Source organism: Tetrao urogallus, assembly GCF_951394365.1.
Source record: "Tetrao urogallus genome assembly, chromosome: 2".
In the NCBI taxonomy this organism is placed as follows: Eukaryota; Metazoa; Chordata; class Aves; order Galliformes; family Phasianidae; genus Tetrao; species Tetrao urogallus.
In genome coordinates this window covers 17,751-38,209 of record NC_136814.1, presented here as the reverse complement: position 1 = coordinate 38,209, position 20,459 = coordinate 17,751, and the positions used below count along the sequence as shown (strand labels likewise).

At 44.3% G+C, this 20,459-nt stretch overlaps 1 pseudogene across 1 annotated transcript in view; it reads right to left on the bottom strand.

Moving 5' to 3' along the window:
* LOC306944276 (osteoclast-associated immunoglobulin-like receptor) overlaps positions 1–16,554 on the bottom strand; it is a 184,286-nt pseudogene extending 167,732 nt beyond the window's left edge. The window contains exons 1-4 of the transcript in view: positions 16,533–16,554; positions 16,424–16,459; positions 16,027–16,305; positions 15,714–15,945 (exon numbers count right to left, since the gene is read on the bottom strand). The product of the transcript in view is annotated as an osteoclast-associated immunoglobulin-like receptor (transcript). The remainder of the gene's footprint in view (positions 1–15,713; positions 15,946–16,026; positions 16,306–16,423; positions 16,460–16,532) is intronic.
* Between the last annotated feature and the right edge of the window lie 3,905 nt (positions 16,555–20,459).

Here is a 20,459-nt window from a genome sequence, read left to right as displayed (position 1 = left end):
TACCACTGAGTCTTCTGTCAAGACTCACTGCGCTACGTGAGGTTATGAGCACTACACTCTGGGTTATGAGCAAGCCCTTCCATGAGGCAAATACCGGGAGGAGGACTGTACCTCTCACACAAAGGAGTTACACCAAATTCCAGTATCTTCATTTTTCAAGGCAAGGGGGACACTAAGAACTGACATTTCCAGACCAAGTCAGGGAACCTACTGATTAAACACTAATGCAAACTGTCCCTTCTCTGCTATCATCAAGGAGGGACAGCTATATTAAAAGGAGAGCATAATTCTGTTGATTGATTTGTTGAGTCCTCATCTGTTTCTCAAGGTTCTGACCTTACAGTTAGCAGTGAAATACTGAACTCTACTTGCAGTTGGTCCTGAGGTGAGAACAGAAAATACTAGATGCAACAATTCAGTCATAGTTAGCTTTGTACATGTGGAATTTTAATATATTCTTCATATCCTTAAAAGATTTCTGTGTTCATGTGTATCTCCCACACACACATCTACTCAAAGAAACCTTGAAGAGCATCTGTTTAATCACTGATATTCTGGGTAAACTAGCCAGCTTCATATACATTCTTTTCTTATAGGCAGCATACAACCCACCGCTGACAGAAGAGTAGCTTCCCGCTGATGAACTGAATCACCTGGTTGCCTCATTGGTCCTAGTACAGATCTGTAATTATTATCGTTGGCATTCTAGTAACATTAGTCTAGAGACTAATTACGCAAATGTTAAACTTGGAGAATTGGATGTCATGGGGCTCTCTGACTTCACATCCACGATATACACCTTTTAAACATTTCTGAAGTGCTTTCTTTTATGAGCATTTGTCTGTTTCATCTTACAGGTGAGAAGTCCAGATTTACCGTCAAATAGGTTCTCCTGCAGTGCACAGCTGTTCCTTGCACTGCCTTTTGGCCAGCATCTTGCATTCTCGGGGGACTCGGAGCAAAGTAATTTGTGTAAAACTAAGCAGATTAACATTTAACTCTCTTTCAGGCAAAGCCCCTGACCATGAGGCTTTCAGCTTTGCTCCACTTGATGTTTCCTCACTATGAGCGTGAGACAACTCTGCGCTGAGCAGTTCATCAGCAGGATCTGCCTGGGGTGGAAGACCCTTTCCCAGTTCTGGGCCTATTTGAAGCTGACTTTTATTTCTTCTCTCCAAAGTCTCAAGACAAGGCTGAATCCTGTGTTCCTGTATTGTCCTATACTGGTCAAGTGCTCTCATCACCTTATCCAACAGCACGGCCTTAAAAGGGCACAGAACTGTGCAGCAGTTCAGGACATACAGGACTGCTGAATGGGACAGGCAGCTCCAGAGACACCCGGACTTGTCGGTACCAGCAGCAGGAAGCAAGGAGCACCCTGCAGCCCCTCAACTTTCATCAGGTGCCTTTATGTGGGGACCTGAGTCAAGTTCCTAGCTCCCATGTGGACACCAACGTAAGGACACCTATGTTCAGGAAAGTAGGTGGCTGGAAATTGAATCTCACTCTTCCTCTTCAATATTGCAGTCTTCTGTACAACGTTTTTATGAGAACAGAAAAAAAATCTGTAGAGATATGATTGAATTGAAATTTGTCACCTTTGCCTGATATTGAAGAGCACTTTCCAATTTGATACATGAAGAAGGAAAAACAGTTCAATCCCTACAATCTCCACTAGGTCTTTTTTATCTCAATCCATCAAATATTTCAAATCCCCTTTTACATCCTTGGTATTCACCCAATAGCTGATATTAAAATCCACCCCACCTTCATTCTCATTTTCATCTTTACAGATCAAAAGTATCTAAGATAATCGGTGTTCCTGAGCAGATCCCAAGCAGCAGCCCAAATACAAAGTGACGTAGAATAGAAAAAAGTATAGGCAATAACTGTTTCTTCTGCTATCAGAGAATCACCGAGGTTGGAAAAGACCTGCAAGATCATCACCAACAGTTCTCCCTAAACCACGTCCCTCAACACAAAATCCTTGAAACATTCCTTGAATGCCTCCAGGGTCGGTGACTCCAGCACCTCCTGGGAAGCCCATTCCAGTGCCTGACCACTCTTTCAGAGCAGCAGTATTTCCTAACGTCCAACGTGAATCTCCCCTGGTGCAGCTAGAGGCCATTTCCTCTGGTCGTCTCACTGCTTACATGGGAGAAGAGGCCGAGTCCAGCTCACTGCAACTTCCCTTCAGGTAGTTAGAGAGAGCTGTAAGGTCTCCCCTGAGCCTCCTCTTCAGCAGATCGAGCAATCCCATCTCCCTCAGCCAAGCTGATAACAGCCTACACCACTCTGTCAAAGGGAGGAGCTGCACAATATCATAGCAGGTTAAAATTACTCAAGTTCCCCGATAGGCAGGAAGGCAAATATTAAAACTAAAGTCCAGCTGGATCAAAATAACCAAACATATGATTTTCAATAATACAAATTTTAATTTCATGATTAGGGAGTCACAAACTTCATGGAAATCAGAAACTAGGAGGATTCACCTCTTCAATAGATTTTACTAACGGTGTTTTATCATGAAGTTCTGCACTGATATCTCAGGTCTCCTATAAAGCTGCAAGTAAATCTGCCCCTCCAGCAAGTCTGCTACCTTGAACACATCCCATATCACAGTGCATTTGGGAAGAGTGACAACTGCTAACTCTTCTTGTACACCTGTAATCAAACGCTGTCATTGCTTCAGTTGTGTGATGAGATCAGTGTCTGAAGCAGCCTGTCTGACAGTGAATCTCTGCTCTGAGGAAGAAGGTCAGATATTACATAGACTTCTTCATCATTCACATCTGTCGCTTTTATCTCAATCTGTGCGTAACTGCCTTATTTTGTAGGCTTTTTTCCCAGCTGCCAAGTTCAAGTCTTTCGCTTCTGCCTTGCCACACATTCCACTGGAGCCACAGATAGGTACAAGATGGGCACCTTATCAGATGTTCCCCCAGACAACCCCAGTGATAGGAAAGGAGGTGATGGCTCTTAGGTGTTTCTAGGTGAAATATCTTCAGGCTGACTCTGATTTCATTGGTTTTCTTTTTCTTTTGTACATCATCTGCCCACGTGGCCTGCATTTTATTTCATCTTGCCACCTATCCGTGTGATGTAGAGTGTGGTCTCTCTTTTTCTACCACCGATAGGTACACCTCTCTGCCATTTATCTTGGATGAGAAGCAAACTCATACCTACCCGTTTCGATAATGTTCCCTAGTCCTTGGCTGTCTTTTATGCTCACAATGGCCTATTCCTTTGAAAACCTCAAAGCCATTGCCTTCACCAAATCTCTTTCAGAAACTAGCAATCTGATTTTGGTGCCGTGAACCTTGGTTGACGGAACTCCTAGAGCATTTGGCGGTGGAACATACATCACGATCGTGTTTCTGTTTCAACGTGGTTTATCTGTAGTTAGGAGTGTTTACGCTTGCACCTGAAGTGCCTAGGAAAAAAAAGCACGTGTTGGGAAAGGTAAAGGTAAGCAAGAGTAGGGAACTTGTTTTCCTTTCTATCCTCCGGATCACACGCATTTCTCAGCTCTATTGTCTCTATAATCTGGAGATCGCTACTCTTCATGGCTTTGGGGAGTTTTTAAAAAACAGTTTTGAATCATCACTTCGTAATGCAAATGGAGATCTAAAAAAACTCCTTTAATAGTGTTAGTGAAACTTCAGCCGGAAGGGGTATCCTCAAGGCTAAATTGAAGATTCTGAAGTGGAAGATGAGTACCTGATGAGTATGTTTCACTTCACCGTATCACGCCATGCTCCGCCATGCCAAGCAGCAGCAGATGAAATAGGAAGCCTTTTGTCTGGCTTTGTCCTCTGAAATCAGAGTTACTGTCCACTCAGTAGACTCTGAACTACTGTTGTTAGGAAGAAAGGAGTATGTTGAAAGAGTTGTTCTGAAAAGTTTTCAAATGAAGCCTAAGAATTGTCTTCAAATTTCTGGATGTTGCCAAGGAGAGGAAAATGTTTTCTTTCCTAGCTCTCTCCCCTTTTCCATTTTGCTTTTTAAACCTGAAAGACTTTGGTTTACCTTCCATTCCAATTTCACTAAAATTCCGTCCACTAAAAACAACTTCTGCAATATCCTGAGCGTGAAAAGAAATCAAGCGATGTAAAATACATGCCTTCAGAACCCTCTTTTCTCTGACAGAGAACGAATCTTTCTTTCCCAAGTGAATTTGAAAGCTACTGTATATCAGGTACACGAAACTGCTCACTGCTTGGATATCTTTCATAGAAAAAGGAATCTTTAAAAGACACCCATTCATCCGTGGTAAGGACAGTAGAGGTTGGAAAAGAATGAAAAGCAAGTTAGAGCAAAATAAATCTAAAACAATGAAACAAATGGAAAAGATAATAGCCATGCAAGTGAACAGGGCACGCGAAGAAATAATGAATCCAAATAATTCTCCCTGAGCAAAGCTGACGGTGGGATATGACCTTCTAGAATGAAAAGATGTGCTCAATTGTTTTAATGAAAGGTAAAGAAGAATATGCAGCAAAAATAATCATAGTAATTAGACATGTCAGAAACATAGCCTACAAGCAAAGTCTGGAAGTTACAGGCATGGGAATGCGAAAGGGTTGTATGTGAGCAGTCATCACATAAGTAGTAGGATGTAAAAAGCAAGAAAAAACATCTTGCCATGAGTTAAACTTAGAATATCCGGAGTGCCTGACAATGCTAAAAGGTTAAAAAAAGCTGCAATAGAGCACTCCGTGTTTCTTAGTGGTTGCTGGGTTTATCTTTTTACATATCTATTCATTTCACATAAGAAGCAGCACAACTAGAGTGGTTTTAAAGCAGGAAATTGAAGCAAAACTGTCTGATCTCGGGTTTTAGCATACTGTGTATTCTATTTAGAAAAGTCTGATGAGCAGATTAACATCTGTTTAATGCATGTAAAATGCAGTTTTACTCAACACATAGTAAAAGAAAAGCTCAACATTCCTACCTCTGATGAAGATAGGGTATCTTGGAATCGCTAGGTATGAACAGTATGCGTATGGTGAAATTTCTCTAGTATAGACTTAGGTTTTACTTCTGCGTCCCATTACTCTGCTTACCATAAAGAAACACTGTTCAGATAAGTAGCAGCCCTAATATTCTGACCACTTTAGAATAGTCAGAATTTTTAAATCGCCGGACAGTAACTCACTTCATCTTTGACAAGATACACCGGCAGTAGGCTCACAGAAGTATGAGACTCGGTGAGCGTATTGATTGGAAGACATTTGTTTATTCTGAAAACCACATTGGCTTTTGCTGAGAAAGTGCAAACTAAGGATCAAATGCTTTCTACAAGAAATGAGGATCAGGAAAGTTTATAAGAGGACTTAGGAAATCGTACCCTTTCTTTTACCATCAGTATCGAAGTAGGAACGGCATTAACAGTCAATGGCAGTGTTGTTTTTTCCCTCTCATTCATTAGTGTTCTTGGTGACTTTCTCCTCTACGTAATTTGCAGCCTTAATTAAAAGAAAACAAAACAGAAAGAAAACCCTCTAGTTTGCAGAATAAAAGAAGATCTGTTCACTTACTTACTTAGCACACTAAAATCAAGAATTTCAAGACTTCCATTATTGCAGGCGGAAGCTTATTAGAATGTGTTTTTGTTTCTTGGAGTTCCTTCACTGAAATAGAATTCAAAACCCATGCTGCGGCACTGCACTATTGTTCACTGCAAGAAAGTAGTTTGCTCTGCCTCAGAGGCGGTGCGTTTCTCTGTTGCATTTGCTCTGGGTATATACAACGCTTGTTTAAGTCCTTGAAATGTCTCCGAAAGAGATGGATTTCCATGCATCTCCAGTAAATCTGGCTAGAACGATGTAATTCTCTCCCTTATGCAGCAAGCCAACGTTTCCATTAGAACTTTCGTAGGCTCATTTGACTAGCAGGTAATGATGGACATAGTATCTAATCACAAGCATGGAGATAGACGCAGATATTTGTTTCAGATCCTCAGATTAGCATCATTTTGCTTCGAGTTTTATTTCGAGCTTGAGATCACTCTTTTCGCCTGAAGCGCTTTTACCAGATGTACCTCTGCCAGAAATACAGGGCAGGTGATGCCTCACGTTGCGGGTTAAAGAATGGCACGACTTGGCTCTCACGGCTGGAAACCGGCATTCGCGCTGAATCGCTCCGGAGCGTTTGCACTCGCTTGCCCGAGAAATCGCGCTTGTGCCCGGTTGCCGCTTCCAGCGCTCAGCCGCGGTCTCGTTTTGTTCGCTCGCCGCGAAAGAGCGACTGCCGGCGGTTGCTTTTCGCCGAGTCGCCGGCTCTTCTCCGCGCATCGGAAAGGAGCGCTTTGGACTTCGCCCGGCGTACGTCTATGCACGATGCACTGCGCCTGGCTCGGAATGCGGTGTCCGTGCCTCTCCTTCGAGCGACAGTTCGTGGCAGTGTGCTTCTCCGTGGCTCCACTTCTGCGTTCCTGACGAAGAGTGGAAGGGAGCACTTTCCCTAAAGAGGCAGCTGGGCGTTCGTGGAGCGACAGATGTAGTGCTCCCAGGGAGCACATTCGAAAAAGGCGAGAGGGATCCTTCCAGCACTGCGCAGAGAAAAGCCCCCTTCGGAGGGACCGCGGCACGCTGAATTGGCCCCTTCTCGGCATCGGAACGGCGTACAGAGCAAAATGTCCTAATTAATATGGAAAATGACACATTCTGTATTGTAATGTATTTGATGGAGAAAACGTGAATTATTTCTAGGGAAAGTGATATTTCTGAGCAGACCGCGGCTGAGCGCTGGAAGCGGCATCCGGGGAGAAGCGCGATTTCTCGGGCAGCGAGTGCAAACGCTCCGGAGCGATTCCGAGCGTATGCCGGTTCGAGACGTGAGAGCCAAGTCGTGTCGTTCCAGTTCCAGCTGCCTCTTTCAGAGAGGCTTTTCTCTTCTACCCTTGTGGTCACAGAACACAGAAGTGGAGCCACAGAGACCACACTTTGTGGCTCGAAATGAAGGCACGGACACAACATTCAGAGCCAGGCGTAGTGCCTTCTGCATATATGTACACTCGGCGACGTCCAAACCGCTCCTTTCCGATGTGCGGAGAGGAGCCCGCAACTCGGAGAAAAGCTGCCGGGGACAGTCGCCCTTTCTCGGCGACGGAGGAACACGACAGCGCGGCTGGAGGCTGAAAGCGGCATTCGGCGATAAGCGCGACTTCTCGGGCAGCAACGGCAATCGCTCCGGAGCGCTTCACCGCGAGTGCCACTTCCGAGCCGTGAGAGCGAAGTCGTGCCGGTCTGAAGCCGAGAACGTCCGAATTCAGCCTGCTGCCGTTCCTCCGGAGGGGCTTATTTTCGCCGCAGTCTCTGGGCTGGAAGAGCCCAGAGAGGGCTCCGCCCCATTGGAATGAAAGTAGTCTTACATTACTGAGAAAGAGGGAGCAATTTCTGGTTGCATAGACGAAGGATGGGAATTTGGGAAGTCTACCCTAGCAGTTCCTTTGGTTAAATTACAGCTAGGGGAGCAGGATAAAGAAGTTTACCTTTCGTGGATACGGGTGCCTCTTCCTGCCCGTAGATGATTTTGTAACAACAGAAGCAGCTAATGCCAATAAAAAAAACAAACTAACTAACAAATACACAAACAAGCAAACAAATAAATGAATAGCTTACTTTTTGGGATTAATTGAATATGGCCTGAGAAAACAAGAAGGAATAAATATATTCTTGTACATGCCTGGTTACTCTGGCAAGAAATTAAATACAACTGAAATGAAGGATCAAAGAATATTAACTGAATGAGAATTGTAAATCTCCCTTTAACACAAACAGGGAAAAACAAGGTTATAACCCCACAGACAAAAGAGCAGTATTCCATCAAAAACCTCTGGCAAACACCTGGAGAACTCCTTCAAAATTGCAACTGCTTCCCTGGAATCAGACACTGATGCATTGTTTCTCAAAAGCAAGGTCCACATTCCCACTACTGTTACGCTTTCTCATTTTATGTTTTAGTCATACGTTACAAAGAAGCTTTGTTACTCATATATACTGAGGACACGTTATCTTCAGCCCAAGACAATGACTCTTCAGCTAATGCCACCCAGGCAAGCCGGATGATTGGTGATGCTGAGAAGGCTCAGGAACATTCTTTCTTGAAACAGGCCAAAGTCCATTCCAAGTTCAAACCTTGGCAAAATGCAAGCTTCGTATTTATTTACACAATAATACTATTGGACTATGGATCAACGAAATAAATAAGTCCCATTCTTGCAAAACCTGTTGCTGGTTCCATTGCACTCTTCTGGACATCTGCACAGACAGAAATGAAATTCAGGAAGATTCCTGTGTTGCATGCAGGAGATGGTCGCTGCAGTGATCGTGGGAGAGAGCTGTCGTTAGAAAACTGTCATGTGAATTCACAAAGCATATCAAGAACGAGACAGCACCAAAGCTGAGAAACAAGGGTGTTTTTTCCTAAGACAGATAAGATTGCAAGAGAAGATGCTGCTTTCCACAAAGCATCGCATTTTTTTATTTTTTTATTTTTAATATTTCAATTAGTAAGCAGAAGTGGATATATCCACAGCCCATAACAATTCATGGAATTCCTTTGTTGTTCTTTCATACCCCTACAAGGCTTGGCAAAGATGCCCAGTACATTATCAAATGTGGAAAAGCTGCAGTTAGGTTTGTCACAGGAAGCAAGCTTCTGAAGTCCCTGCAACAGGATAGTACATAAGTGCCGTTTCCAGTTCTTTAAAGACAGCAGTTGTCAAGTGAACTAAGGAGATAGGAGCTCCTAAAAAGTCTGCCAATGTGAAATTGAAGTTCCTTACTGATCGTATCTGAGCTACTACCTCTAAAAACCACCACTACCTGGCAGATTACATTGTGGGAAAGGGGTTACAGCCATCAGAACAATCAGAACAGCCTTCGTGTCTTTTATGCCCTATCAGCCAACGCTTCTCTCTCCCTGCCCTGGTTCCCCACTGGCTGAGTACTGCAGGCTCACCAATTTCCCAACATTCCACTAAACATACAGGTACTGGCTAAAGATGAACGGTTGCTAGCTAAGCGTATATTGCTAATTCTCACATTTGCTCATTCTGCACTAGGCCACAATTCCTGGACACCTGCTGTCCTGGGATAGAGGTAAGTTGGGAGGAAAAATGTAGGGGAGCATCACTTGCATTCCTCCTAATATAAAGGAGGGGCAGTTTGACCTCCTGTCAGAGGCCCCTTAAGTTGTTCTTTTGCTGAGGGCCTCTTGGCAAAACAGAATAGCCTATAATACAAAAGTTACAATTTTGGTACTTCTGAAGTATTTCATCTTATCTACTAAGTGTGCATAAATGTGGAATAATAAGCCACTTTCTTCCAGAGAGGCTGTGCACGCCCCGTCCCTGGAGGTGTTCAAGGCCAGGTTGGATGGGGCCCTGCGCAGCCTGCGCTGGTATTAAATGTGGTGGTTAGTGGCCCTGCATGTGGCAGGGGGTTTGGAGATTCATGAAGCTTGAGGTCCCTTCCAACCCTGGCCATTCTGTGATTCTGTGATTCTGTGACTCCTCCGGCTGCTATTACTGGTGAGGAGAGCAGCTCTGTTTCCTGGGCTGTTGGCTGTGGTCCTGGCCCCAGAGGCATGCATTATATAGAGCGCAAGGTTCTGTTCTGTTCTATTTTGGGCCCAAACTTTTGTTACTTGCATTCTCTATAAGTGTTGACATGGTGACCGTGTCAAGCTCTTTACCAATCTATTGGCCTTTCTGGTTTGAGCAAGAAATTGCATTTCTAACTTCAGCTCTGAGAAAAGGGCAAAAATTCATTTGGGATTCTTACTACCTTGTACTGTAAATCTCTGAATTCTGTATGGATGGGGCCTTATAAATATTTCTATAATTAGTCAAAGCACAGTAAAGCATATAGTTTTTTTTTCCTACAGGTTAAATACTGCTGATTAGCTGCTTACTTTTTAGAAAGTTCTCTGTCCTTAGTATTTACACAAGTCTTTTTCTGACCTGCTGTAAGCCCGTTAGTCCAAACCAGATAAGGAGTCTCATTTTAGAGCTGGAGATAGTGTAACACTGTTACTAGTTGACACTTGCTATTTCCTTGCATTCCAGGATTACGTAATAGACAAAAGAACTGCCTCCTAGAAGAGAATGACTTCTGAATTATAATGCAGTAGTGATCTTGTTTTTGGTGTTATTATTGCATAGGTATATCTGCCTTTGCACTGTTAGTTCTAGAAGATACTGTCTACAGGTATTGCTGACAATTCTCTTCCCCATCACTCTGTATCTCTCGTTGTCTTTTTCGTAGTTTCCATTGTGTGTTTTTTTTTCTTGTTCTTCTTTTCTTTTTTCTTTCTTTTTTTGTTTTTGTTTTTATTTTTGTTTGTCTGTCTATCTGTATGGCTGTTGCTTTCGTTTTTCTTTGTTTGCTTGTTTGTTTGTTTGTTTGTGTGTGTGGGGGGGGGGGGGAGGGGGGAGACAGGGGGTTTTGGGAGGGCTGAGTTGGTTGTTTTAGCTTGGTTGTTCTGTTTGTCTGTCTGCTTCCAAGTGACTCCAGTATATGTCCATCTCAGAAATCTGTTTGTATTATGATCTTTAATGCAAATATGAAAAACATTGACTACAGACACCCTTTCACTGATATTCTGATACTTCACTCAACTAAGGAAACCTCATTATTCTTCAACAGGTCATCTACAAACTGATTAGTAGAGAAGAAGCCACTAGGAGTAACAAACAATTAAGAGGCCACGGCCACCTGAGGGAAACCTCATGGTGTTTTGTTTTGGCCAAGGAAAACCAGTTGATTATTTTCAGAACTTGCATAAATTAAAAACATCAATTAATAAAAATGATACAAATAAATAGTAATAATAATTACATAAAAGTAAGAAAAGACCATTCAAGCTGCATGAAAATAAAATCATGGATTCTCACTACCATTGTTGCTGTATTTGTTTATAAAGTCAAGATCATGGCCTCAATCTACTGTGTAAAACTGCATAACTTGACATGCTGTCTTCCTCTAAAGGGGGATTAAAAACACAAATGAAATCTTAGAATCCATTTGAAAATCAATTTTACTTTATTTCCCTGAACTTCAATAATATAGTGACACCCAACCTTCACTTAAAAGTAACTTAAAAGTAACGTGAGCAAACGTGGATTAATAACTGGTATAACTAAGTGTTATTATTCTATAGACCTCAAAGGTGTCTGCCTTCTGAATATCACCAGATTTTACAAAAGATCATTCAGATCCACGCTTTAAACGTATGCTATCAAAATAAGCTCAACTAGCTTACAGAAATGACTAGGCAGTTTCACTTTCGATAGATATGATTTAAAATGATACCTTTGAAGTAGTGACCAAGCTCGGTGTGGCTTCCATCATTTCTAGCCTCGCTATATTAACTACATCTCAAGAATAAGGATTGCGCTCTTATGGAAAAAATAGGTAGTGAATGTCAGTCTTACTGAGAAGACTAACGGTCATCACTTGATCTAAAAATAATAAAACACGGATCACACAAATATACGTTTTCTTGTCTGGAAAAAAGCAAGATTTTCAGAAGGAGCATGAAATCACAAGCAGCATGGATGTTCGGATTTTGTATATTCGAAGGCAAAAAAAGAATTCTCAAAGAAAATATCCATAGAAAATATGTAATCCTTTATCACCTTTGGAGAAATAATGCTGATGTGTGGTATGAAACTGAAAAAAAAAAAAAAGAAAAAAAAAGAAAAAAGCAGGTAACTGTCAAAATGTTAGCTAAATACACTAAACACTAATACGCCTGTATATACGTATGTATGTATACAGGTATGTAATATACGTGTAGTGGAATACTGTTGAGAAGGTTCATCCTCTATTGTCACACCACCAGCGTCGGCCTCTGATCTTGTGGACGAATATAATCACATAGGAGACGTTACTGTTGAAGCAGACCTCATACGTACACATGGAATCTGCTGTACAATTTTCACTTCAAAGGCATAATTTGCTCACGCAATCGACACCATCAATAAGAACATCTATTGTATAATGCATCAAGATCTACCTGACTTCCTAATAATCAAGGTGCTGAGACTGTAACTTGTCAATCCATGTATATTGATTTTCTATTGCTTTTGCCACAGTGTATTTGGTGTGTTGATTTTATGGCCACCAGACACTCACTCAGCCTCTCTCTCACTCCCCCTGCACAGAAAGCCAGAGAGAGAGGGGAAAGCCCATGGGAATATTACCTCAGAAGTCAAACAAATTTAACTTAGGGAAAATAAATTTCATTTATTCATCCCATGCCCTGCTCAGCAGGTCTTCCTCACCCCTCCGTTTCTGACTCCTTCATCTGTCGCAGAGTAGCTCCTCTCCGCTCTCCCTTCCTCCTCACACCTCTCCCTGATCCAGCATACGCTCTTCAGGAGCTGCAGGGTGAGCGTTGCTGGGGGCACATAGCACCTTCTCCATGACCTTCTTCCAAGGTGTTCCCACTCTTTTCTGGGATCTTTCTTCTGAGCTCCACTCCCTCTGAGCTGCCTGCCCTTTGGCTAATGGGTCCTGTGGGGCAGTAGGAGGGAGTAGCAGTGGGCTGGAACTAGTTGTGTCTAGCACCCCAGTTTCACACCACACATCAGCATTATGGCAGGCCTTTCCACAACTGGACACCTGCACTCAGTGCAATACTCTTGTGATCAGAAAAGTCCAAAGAATGTTTCAGAAAGGTGAGTTGGGATTGTGTAAACATACAACACGTGTATTGATTAAAATTACATTTATGTTTATTAGGGATACAATGTTAGTTCAATTGTTCAGGAAGTGTAGACTCTGTAATAATTGATTCTTACAAAATCAGAATCATTGTAAACAGCCTGAATTTTCAAAGCACTCATTGAACTGTACATAAGCTTTATTTGAGAAGCCCCTTATGCAAACAGCCTCCTTTTCTAGTGGATGAGCACACACACTTTCTCTCAAAACTGTTTAATCATGGGGTGAGGCCAGGGGCCTCCTCCTGTTACCTGTCCCCTGTCAAGGAAGAAGCACTGCTGCACTTGCGTTTTCCAGAAGAGGTGACGGGCCTTGGCAGTGGGACGACTGGGATGCCAGCAAGGAAGTCAGGCTGGCCCTAAGTAAAAGTGAGAAACTTCATCTGGATGTAAATATTGCCTTCATAACCTGGGGTTCCCTTGTTGCATCTGCTTGCAGAGGAGAGGGACTGGGCTTTTTCTTGGTGATGGACTGACAAATGAACGAGGAAGATTCAGTCTGGATCAGATAGAATTGGAGCTGAAGGTCTCAGCAGCAGCATGAGAGGCCTACACAGTGCCATCCTATGGACTCAGAAGGCTCAGGGTGCATTGCAGTCATACAGGAATTCACCTTTTTTAACGTCTTTGAACTATTTCTGAAAACTTTCTGAATTCTGCCTCTCCTCCATTCTTTACATAGCTACAATGTATTAGCCAGCCATGATTATCTCAAATTTCTTTTTGTACTGTTAGTAATTGCTACAGTTTTCCCGAGCACTTGGTGTATAAAACCTAACTAGATAATCCTCACTGTAAGGGGCTATGAGTCCTTTCCGTTTTGATTGGAGAAGGTAAAGCCATGGAGATATTTTATTTAATTTATGATTATCAATTTATGATCAGATATGATACAAGCTATGGAACTCTTACAAAGCTTTGCTTTCTGTGCTTTGATTGCTTTTTGCAGATTTGCCAAAACTCTCTGTCCTTATTACTCTAGTTGTTCAACTGTAAAATATCAAAAGGATATGATACCATAGGAGTAGAAATTATCCCACAAACTAAAACAAGTGCACCAACTTGAAGTGCAATTTCTTGCTCAAACCAGAAAGGCCAATAGATTGGTAAAGAGCTTGACACTGTCACCATGTCAACACTTATAGAGAATGCAAGTAACAAAAGTTTGGGCCCAAAATAGAACAGAACAGAACCTTGCGCTCTATATAATGCATGCCTCTGGGGCCAGGACCACAGCCAACAGCCCAGGAAACAGAGCTGCTCTCCTCACCAGTAATAGCAGCCGGAGGAGTCACAGAATCACAGAATCACAGAATGGCCAGGGTTGGAAGGGACCTCAAGCTTCATGAATCTCCAAACCCCCTGCCACATGCAGGGCCACTAACCACCACATTTAATACCAGCGCAGGCTGCGCAGGGCCCCATCCAACCTGGCCTTGAACACCTCCAGGGACGGGGCGTGCACAGCCTCTCTGGAAGAAAGTGGCTTATTATTCCACATTTATGCACACTTAGTAGATAAGATGAAATACTCCAGAAGTACCAAAATTGTAACTTTTGTATTATAGGCTATTCTGTTTTGCCAAGAGGCCCTCAGCAAAAGAACAACTGAAGGGGCCTCTGACAGGAGGTCAAACTGCCCCTCCTTTATATTAGGAGGAATGCAAGTGATGCTCCCCTACATTTTTCCTCCCAACTTACCTCTACCCCAGGACAGCAGGTGTCCAGGAATTGTGGCCTAGTACAGAATGAGCAAATGTGAGAATTAGCAATATACGCTTAGCTAGCAACAGTTCATCTTTAGCCAGTATCTGTATGTTTAGTGGAATGTTGGGAAATTGGTGAGCCTGCAGTACTCAGCCAGTGGGGAACCAGGGCAGGGAGAGAGAAGCGTTGGCTGATAGGGCATAAAAGACACGAAGGCTGTTCTGATAGTTCTGATGGCTGTAACCCCTTTCCCACAATGTAATCTGCCAGGTAGTGGTGGTTTTTAGAGGTAGTAGCTCAGATACGATCAGTAAGGAACTTCATTTTCACATTGGCAGACTTTTTAGGAGCTCCTATCTCCTTAGTTCACTTGACAACTGCTGTCTTTAAAGAACTGGAAACGGCACTTATGTACTATCCTGTTGCAGGGACTTCAGAAGCTTGCTTCCTGTGACAAACCTAACTGCAGCTTTTCCACGTTTGATTATGCATTGGGCATCTTTGCCAAGCCTTGTAGGGGTATGAAAGAACAACAAAGGAATTCCATGAATTGTTATGGGCTGTGGATATATCCACTTCTGCTTACTAATTGAAATATTAAAAATAAAAAAATAAAAAAATGCGATGCTTTGTGGAAAGCAGCATCTTCTCTTGCAATCTTATCTGTCTTAGGAAAAAACACCCTTGTTTCTCAGCTTTGGTGCTGTCTCGTTCTTGATATGCTTTGTGAATTCACATGACAGTTTTCTAACGACAGCTCTCTCCCACGATCACTGCAGCGACCATCTCCTGCATGCAACACAGGAATCTTCCTGAATTTCATTTCTGTCTGTGCAGATGTCCAGAAGAGTGCAATGGAACCAGCAACAGGTTTTGCAAGAATGGGACTTATTTATTTCGTTGATCCATAGTCCAATAGTATTATTGTGTAAATAAATACGAAGCTTGCATTTTGCCAAGGTTTGAACTTGGAATGGACTTTGGCCTGTTTCAAGAAAGAATGTTCCTGAGCCTTCTCAGCATCACCAATCATCCGGCTTGCCTGGGTGGCATTAGCTGAAGAGTCATTGTCTTGGGCTGAAGATAACGTGTCCTCAGTATATATGAGTAACAAAGCTTCTTTGTAACGTATGACTAAAACATAAAATGAGAAAGCATAACACTAGTGGGAATGTGGACCTTGCTTTTGAGAAACAATGCATCAGTGTCTGATTCCAGAGAAGCAGTTGCAATTTTGAAGGAGTTCTCCAGGTGTCTGTGAGAGGTGTACATGTGGTAGGAGCACCTATAGGTGCCGGTGTCAGCTGGAGTCAGCCCAAAGAGGGTGAAGGTGGCCGTGCCCCCACCATCAGGGTCCTGCTGCTGGACAGGGGCCGAGTGCCCATCCTTGTGCAGGAAGGTGGCCCCTTGGTACATGTTCCTGCATCGGATGGTGATGTTGGTCCCCATCCCCACACGTCTCTTGTGGCTCATGGAAATGCCAGGTGGGGGGAAGCAGTGATCTGCATGATGGGAGAGAAAATGGATGGGACTTGGGCCTGTGAGGACAGCTCAGGGCCTCCCTCTGACCCCAGTGCACTCACCTGTAACTACCAGCTCCACAGGGTCACTCATCTCTGATGTCTCTGCTGGCTCAGACAGCCGGTACTGGCAACGATACGTCCCTGTGTGCACCCACGTTGTGATAGCAAAGCAGAACACGGCCATGTCCTGAACATTGCACTTCTTCACGCAGGGGGTGAAACCTCCTTCCTGGCAGAGCCGGACCCAGGCAGATGGCCGGGGCAGGTGACACCGCAGGGTGACATTGTCCCCCACTTCTAACCCCTGGCTAGGGTGCAGCAACAGGGAGGGTCAGGGCACTGGGACAGGGGACAGCAGTCAGCCTTGTTCCCTGCACACCCTCCTGTGCCCCTCTGATGGCCCACTGACCACGCTCCCCTCCCTCTGGCCCCATTCTTCCCCCGTCCTCATATTCACTTTGCTTTGCCCTGCTCACTGCCACCAGCCACCAACCTGCAAGGGACATGGTCCTGGTCCCACACAGGGCCACCCACCCCCGTGGCACCACGTCCCCATTGTCACTCACCCAGGAGGAGGGCCAGCGCCATTGGTGCCTTGGGACAGGAGCAGCTTGGGACAGCGAGACTGCAGTGGGGACAGGGAGTGTCTGCAGATCCCTTTTCTAGATCCACAGATACAGGAGCTGGCAATAGAACATAGATGTAGAGCTCGTAAAGAAGAGCGTATTGTTTGCGGGCTTTTTGATGCTGCTCTGATAGCAAGGCAGAAAGATAAAAGGAGGGAGGAACTGTGTCACTAGGGGAGGTGATTAAGAGTTTGCAATCTGAGCTATAATTCAAGGGAAAGCGGTGGTGGCAGGCAGAGAGAGCTCAGCACACTTTGCAGAGCCATCTGCATGATGCTTCTGTGAGAGGGCGTCAGATTCAGACAGCAGCTGCTGACTTGGAGGGGTGGATGTGGTGAAGGAGTGCGGCAGCCCAGGGAGGGAATGAGAGGGAGTTGTGAGGAATCAGCATCAAGAGATGAGGGTAAATCTGCCCCTCGCCTTCTCCATCTCGTTACATCTGAACATCAACACGAGGCTGAAGAACCCTTCCCCTTCCCCATCCTCTTCCCTCTCTCTTTTCCCTTACGCTTCCTCTTTGCTTTTTCCAGCACTGTGGGGATGCTTTGCATCAGTGCATTTCTCAAATGCCCTCGTGCCCTGCTGCACTGCCTCACGACCTCCGGAGATTGCACCTGCATCAAACATAGGAGGGAATAACTGTGAGTGCGATGGGGACATCAATCACAGCTCCCCACCACTGCCACCACCGCCACCACCAGGTTCCTGTCCAACTCCTCCCTGCCACCTGCGGGTTCTGGCTGTTTACGTGTCCCCATTCTCCACCACTACATCCACAGGGATGGGATGTGAAGACACTGACACGAAGGATTGACGGACGGCAGGACAAACAAATGGGTGCTGACACCTACCTGAGTGCAGGTGTGGGCATCACCTCCAGCATCATGCTGACCCCAAGGGGGGAGGACTGTAGGCAGCAACCCCTGATGTGGTAGGAGCACCTATAGGTGCCAGCACCTGCTGGGGTCACCAAAGAGGATGCAGGTGGCTGTGCCCCCACCACTGGGTTCTTGGTGCTGCACGGGGGTTGAAGACCCATCCTTGTGCAGGAGGAAGGCGGCCCCATAGTTCTTGTTCCAGCAGTGGATGGCAGCATTGGTCGCCATTTCCACATGTTCCTCAGGGCTGAGGGAAATGCCTGGTGGGGGTACCCGTGATCTGAGTGCAGAGAGGAGACAGCAGTGTGACATGGCCTTGGGGAGAACAGCACAAGGACACTCATTTTCCCAGTGCCCTCACTTGTTACCACCAGCTCCTCGGGTCACTGTCTCCGATGTCGCTGGTGGCTCCAACACCCAGCACAGGCACTGATACTTCTCTGCATCTTCCTTCTCTACACAAACCAAGGGGAAATCAACCGTGTACTGCACCCTGCCTGAGACTTCTTTGGATCTCAAATGCCCGTTCTGGCACACAGATCTCTGGAGGTCCCTTCCAACCCCTACACTTCTGTGATTCTGTGATTCTGTGATTTGAGGTGTTTGTAGCAATGCTCGTGGCGTTCTCTGTTTGGCTGCAACTCTGACTAAATGGAATAGAATGGTGAAGGAAAAGACAGAAGCTGGTATTCTCTGGGCAAATTTGCGTGCCAAATCCACCTTTAGCAGAAGAAAGATGTGGTTTTTCAGAACTCAGGAGAGCTGTACCCGCACATACTACAGGCATATATTTGATGAGCTTGCATTCCCCTTCTGTTGAATCAAAAACCTGGGCTAAGAAGGAATGTTCCATGTAGGGAGAAGAAGATGATAGAACGTGTTCCTTTCAAGGCTCGCGTGGGAAATGTCAGGTATAGTGCTGAAGGCACCATTCAGCCACGGGCCTTTTTTGCCAAAAAAGTAACAAGACAGGCAGCACTGCAGAACTGAGTATTCTCCATGGATTTACTCATCGCCTGAAACAGACTGTGGCAATTGTCTTTGTGATCATCAGCATATAGTTAAAAGGGAGCAGCTGACAAAGGTAAGGGCATACCAGTGAGTCTTTCCATTTTGAAAGATTTTCATGTAGTCCTTGCTCATCTCTAAGTACTGAAGATTTATCAGAGTCACAGATTCCATCTGTCTTTCATCACCACCATGGAATATTATTCCAAAAGCTGTTAAGCTATTGCAAATGACCTTATCTGAGCCATGCTCTTTTTTCTGTTTTAACTTGAAATGCTTGTTATGTATTCATTTCATGTATCTCTTATTTTTGCCTTGCCTCAAGCTGGAAGTCACTCTAAGAAAGCCATCTAAAAAATTCCCTATTTAGTATGTGTGTACATCTCAGTGTGAATTGTAGTGTATGCTATCTTTGGTTCATGCTGTACTCCGTAATATGGCAGTATGGCTGTACTCTTTCCAAAGCAGCATGCCTTTTCAGAAAGCAGTTCACCTCCAGCTGAAGTTGTTCCTGTGTTATTGAACTGTAAGGGGGATAAGAAATGCCACGTGGAAGAAGCAGCTGTGCTGGCTGCTTCTCCTCTGTTGTCTGGGGGAACATCTGATAAGGTGCCCATCTTGTACCTGTCTGTGGCTCCAGTGTGTGGCAATGTGTGGCAATGTGGCAATGTGTGGCAAGGCAGAAGCGAAAGACTTGAACTTGGCAGCTGGGAAAAAGCCTACAAAATAAGGCAGTTACACACAGATTGAGATAAAAGTGACAGATGTGAATGATGAAGAAGTCCGTGTAATATCTGACCTTCTTCCTCAAAGCAGAGATTCACTGTCAGACAGGCTGCTTCAGACATTGATCTCATCACACAGGTGAAGCAATGACAGCGTTTGCTTTCTGCTTAAAGGGAAACCTCCAGGGTAAATGCACAAACAGGTGTACAAGAAGAGTTAGCAGTTGTCACTCTTCCCAAACGCACTGTGATATGGGATGTGTTCAAGGTAGCAGACTTGCTGGAGGGGCAGATTTACTTGCAGCTTTATAGGAGACCTGAGATATCAGTGCAGAACTTTACGATAAAACACCGTTAGTAAAATCTATTGAAGAGGTGAATCCTCCTAGTTTCTGATTTCCATGAAGTTTGTGACTCCCTAATCATGAAATTAAAATTTGTATTATTGAAAATCATATGTTTGGTTATTTTGATCCAGCTGGACTTTAGTTTTAATATTTGCCTTCCTGCCTATCGGGGAACTTGAGTAATTTTAACCTGCTATGATATTGTGCAGCTCCTCCCTTTGACAGAGTGGTGTAGGCTGTTATCAGCTTGGCTGAGGGAGCCGGGATTGTTCGATCTGCTGAAGAGGAGGCTCAGGGGAGACCTTACAGCTCTCTCTAACTACCTGAAGGGAAGTTGCAGTGAGCTGGACTTGGCCTCTTCTCCCATGTAAGCAGTGAGACGACCAGAGGAAATGGCCTCTAGCTGCACCAGGGGAGATTCACGTTGGACGTTAGGAAATACTGCTGCTCTGAAAGAGTGGTCAGGCACTGGAATGGGCTTCCCAGGAGGTGCTGGAGTCACCGACCCTGGAGGCATTCAAGGAATGTTTCAAGGATTTTGTGTTGAGGGACGTGGTTTAGTGAGAACTGTTGGTGATGATCTTGCAGGTCTTTTCCAACCTCGGTGATTCTCTGATAGCAGGAGAAACAGTTATTGCCTATACTTTTTTCTATTCTACGTCACTTTGTATTTGGGCTGCTGCTTGGGATCTGCTCAGGAACACCGATTATCTTAGATTCTTTTGATCTGTGAAGATGAAAATGAGAATGAAGATGGGGTGGATTTTAATATCAGCTATTGGGTGAATACCAAGGATGTAAAAGGGGATTTGAAATATTTGATGGATTGAGATAAAAAAGACCTAGTGGAGATTGTAGGGATTGAACTGTCTTTCCTTCTTCATGTATCAAATTGGAAAGTGCTCTTCA